This window comes from Trachymyrmex septentrionalis, unplaced genomic scaffold (assembly GCF_001594115.1).
Source record: "Trachymyrmex septentrionalis isolate Tsep2-gDNA-1 unplaced genomic scaffold, Tsep1.0 scaffold8, whole genome shotgun sequence".
Lineage (NCBI taxonomy): Eukaryota > Metazoa > Arthropoda > Insecta > Hymenoptera > Formicidae > Trachymyrmex > Trachymyrmex septentrionalis.
The window spans coordinates 332,151-336,805 of NW_017305987.1; positions in this window are offsets into that span (position 1 = coordinate 332,151).

A 4,655-nucleotide genomic window follows, 5' to 3' on the forward strand; every position below is an offset into this window, starting at 1 on the left:
CTCTCTTTCTCTCTCTCTCATTTTCTCCTCTCAGGAGTTTTTCCTTTTAGCGCGTCTCCACGGTTTCCCGTCCGACGCTCAGCTCCATGCACCTCTTATTCTCTGCCGCATAACGCTGCTTTGCATAATTTCTATCGCTGCAGGTAGACCGGGTGTACATATACCCTTACCGCATGCTTGTAGATGTCTCATATACATATTAGATGTATGCGTACTTACACGTGGGCACATTAATGTGGAGCGTGAGAGGAAAGTGAGTCGGGAGGATGGGAGGAAGGAGCGAGTTGAGGCAAGAAGTGTGTGTCGATTTTTACTTCATTACATCGTTACATGCAATGCATACACATGCGCAAAATACATACGCTTGTTGTAGAGTAGATACTACGCTCTCCATCGTGAAGTGTATAGATTGATAAAAGTTGCAACACTTCACCGATAAGTCCGCCGCGATTTGAAGTCGGGGACGAGAAGAGAGTAAAAAGAATGCTTCGCCACTTTTGCGGCGATTTTAACGCGGATACATTAAACTTTCTGCATAGCGTGTAATCCTCATTTAAATTTTATTGGTATATATATATGTATATGTAAGTATACGTAGGACGAGGATTCTCTGTGCTTCGCGGTGTTGGAAATTCGCGAAGTTGAAGTTTCTTCTTAACAGTCCAGGCACGACATCCGGTTCGTTTCGCCCGATGGCGGGGATTTTCAAGTTCCAAATGAATCCACTATCTTGGCGTTGAGGTGGAAATACGTCTTCCTGGCCTCCCGAAAGACGATTTTCCTCGGGAACACATCGGTCCTCGGTGTTCGAGCTCTAAATAATGTTGGAACGTGAGTAACCTACTGAAAACGGTGGCTTTATACCGGTCATCCTCCGCCCACAGTCCTTCTCTCGCTCCATCCTTCATGCCTCATTCTTTTTTCCTACTTCCGCCTACGTCTTCCTTCCGCTTTACTTGCCGTTTATACCTTCGATCCTCTTTACCCGATTTACTTGGGGCTCGCAGCCCTACAAATTGCCGACAATCCCATATCTGTCGGATCTTCACTCTCGCGCGATATTGGCTTCCGCTCTCGAGCTGTCATACCACCGCTAATTCCCTGTGTGTATACAGACCATGTGTGTGAAATTTCGAATCTACGTGATATAAATCAAAAGAACGGGATTTCAGTAGCGGCACAATGATTTACGAGATGACAGAAGTTATATCGGGATCTTCGAGGGCGAAAGAGTGTTATTGCGCTTTTCGATACGTCGACCTAATTCGTTAAAAAGGAATTTTCAATCTATGACTTTTGTATTGCTCGAGAGAATGCGGTAGACTAAATCGTCTTTAACAAAAAGAATTTGAAACAATATCGTTTCAACTACTAAAAGTTATTTGAATTAATTTTCGCGCTATTTTCTAGTCAATAGAGAGAGAGAGTTTATTCATATAATATAATAATATGTAAAACAATTAAAGTAACGGAATAAAAAGATTACTAATAATATCTTATGCCATTATACATAATTATTGTTAATTTTATATGTTATTAATATTTTTAAAATAACAAAATAAAAGTTGTAAACTCATTTGATGTACACGCATCGTCCATTTGATATATAATATATTCTAGCTTTTGAAGAATATAAATTTCTTGTACGGTCGTAGTTTAAATGAAACTTTAGGAGAGCAAACTTAAGTGTTTATTTTATAATTATAACAATTTTTAAATTGCTGCCTTATACGCAAGTGTCTCAATTTTAAAGAGAATAACAGAATAAGGTTATACTTTCAACTCGTAATGTAAAATTCTATAAATTTAAGAATTAAATATCTTCAAAATAGTACTACAATATCTAGAAAATTTGTTCTAGATATTATTGATATTATTAACTTTTGTGTTACAATGTATATTATAGACTTGTCTTATATTTAATCAAACGCGAGAACCTCCTTAATAGGGATATCACTTCTCAAGTACTGAACTTTTAAAGATTTAGGTTGTCTTGCTAATAGCTGAAATGTTGCGTAATTCAAACGCAGAAAATGGGAAAAGCTCAAGATGAGAAAAATTTATCTTTACGTAACTATTTTTAGTGAATTTGTTGGAGAGTTTCCTTTTTAAAGAAATTAATTTTTGTTCAAATTTATTTTGCTCAAAAATCTATTTCGTATAAGATAGAAAATCGGATATACAATATTTAAAACAAAAATAATTTCACGGCTCCTAAATTAAATATAAATCGATTGCCTATAAAATATTATATAATATATTTTTTCGAAATTACTTTCATGAAAATTTAAATAAGTTTAGTGTTAATTGATAAAATATATCAAACAATTTGACACATTATCGTGCGTTATTGCGTATTTCTGTTGTATAGTTTGTTATGTATGCGTGTTTGAAAACGAGGGGTTTGGAGAAAATATTGCAGTCGGTCAGTTTGTTGCCAATAAATTACGATGACTATATATCGGCCGGAGAACCGTCGCTAATGACGAGCGAACCGTAATAATTCCAGGATATTACGCCGGACAGTCGATAACGAGCGATATTTCAATACGCCCACCGTTTCACTTACTGCCGCTTCGAGTGATCGGTGCTTACCTGTACGTCGTTAATACTATTACGAATGCGTTTTACAAATTCCATACGCGTTGTGTTTGCAACGTGATGTTAGGATGATTTTCTGGCGCTATTGGTACCGTTATATAATCCAGTGATTAATTAGGTAGACTAAATCAAAATCCTGTTTGATCAATTTTAGACTATACATGCGATTTATTAGTTGGTTACCTTTGTGTTTATGTATGGATTGTTGGATCTCAAATTCTTAACAATTGTGCCACCGATGGGCGTGTACTGTACGGCGATGTTTGTAAATATATTTGTTGTAATCAGTCAAGCGAACATGATATTATCACGATAATGTAATAATCGTTTTAATAACAGATCATTTAATAACTAATGTACAATTTTAGAGTTAACGATAATTGATAATGAATTAATTGATACAATTAATTCTGTTAATCTGGAAAAGAAAAATGAATAACTTACACGCATTTCATGATATTATTTGAAATTATTTGAATTCCCGTTTAATGTTAATTAGCTTATTTCTATAGTTGAAAACGAAAGGTAATCCGAAAATTATCGGTTTTAGCATGTTTGTTATTTCGTTGTAATGGGGACAGATTCCATAGGATTAAATATAAGTTTCAATTGAAGCTCTCCAATGCGATTATTTGAAACTAATATAGCAATCCAGTAAATCGAGTTATAATAAAAAATTATTGTTATTCATACGTATTTTTAAATAACATTTTTCAAAATATTACTTATTTATTGAATTATTTTAATATTGTGTTTTTTTATGTTTTTGAAACATTTTCTCTCTCTTTTTTCTCGCTCTCTCTCATTATTTTCCCTAGTACTTGAAGACACTGTCCCGGAGCGTATAATAAATAACGGTTCTATTTATTTCCCTACATCCCTTAAACGATAATTCCTAAACCTTCATTATTTCAATTCAATTGTGTAATGTAATTCTCGCGTGTAATCCGTGTGTATTACGTGCGCGCATGCAACTATCCGTCTCACACTAGGTGTTTTTAACGCGTCGTAAAAGAGATGTGTGTGACGGTTAGGTCGTTCACGTATACGCTCGCTTCTTCACGGCAAATTAAACATGTCGCCTTTATAGCGATTTGCGTGTTGTTGAATACACGTATCCGTCCATACCGCCAGCAGCGCAGCGGCGGAAGCCAGAGCGGTGGCTCCACCCTACCGTGACCGAGCTACCCCCGACATGGAGAGGTGAATAATTTTAACCGAGTGCACTCGAGCTGCGGGAGCTTGTCAGTTTGCGCGGCCATATTCCACGGTACGCCCAATGTCTATGCTCGACGATCAAATGGGTTAATGTTTTGAGAGCTGCAAGTGTTTCTGAAAAGACTACTTGAATCGGTCGAAATATTTTACAGAGGCAGAATTAGCGGCTTTTCACTGTTGGAATTTGGGAGGGAGACATGATACGAGATCGTGAATTATTAAAATAAGCCTGTTACGTTTATTAATCCTACATTCCTGACATGGTTTTTGTTTAATGCAATTACTCGCGTGGGATGTTTTCAGACATCTCAACTTCTCTCTCTATCTCTCAATTTTCATCTCGGAGTTCTTCTTATTTACATTAAAGGTTAATAGATAAATAATATTCTACACATCTTATTGTTAACGATAAATGCGAAAGATTTTTTTCATTGTAGAATAATTTATGTTAAATATAATATACAATATGTAAATAGAATTCACATAGATTTAGCGAATTTATAAGGCTGGGATGTTGTGTTTTAGATATTCCACGCATGTAATAAAGGGTTAAAAAGATACTCTCTAAATCTGAATCAGTGGATAATCACCGATGTCAGTGCCAAGTATGTCACTGAGTGAATTAAATGTGCAGAAATCAGCTAATCTTTACTATGTGATCTAAGTAACCCTGTTTTAGTGCATAAATTCAATGGTATTGAAAGATTGAAATTAACGTGCAAATATCAGTATTTTAGTTATATAATGCTCAAACATTCTTTCTTTTTTAATTGAACTTCACTGAATATCAGTGCCAAGTATGCCACTGGTAATTAGTGGCTATCCACTGATTCAGA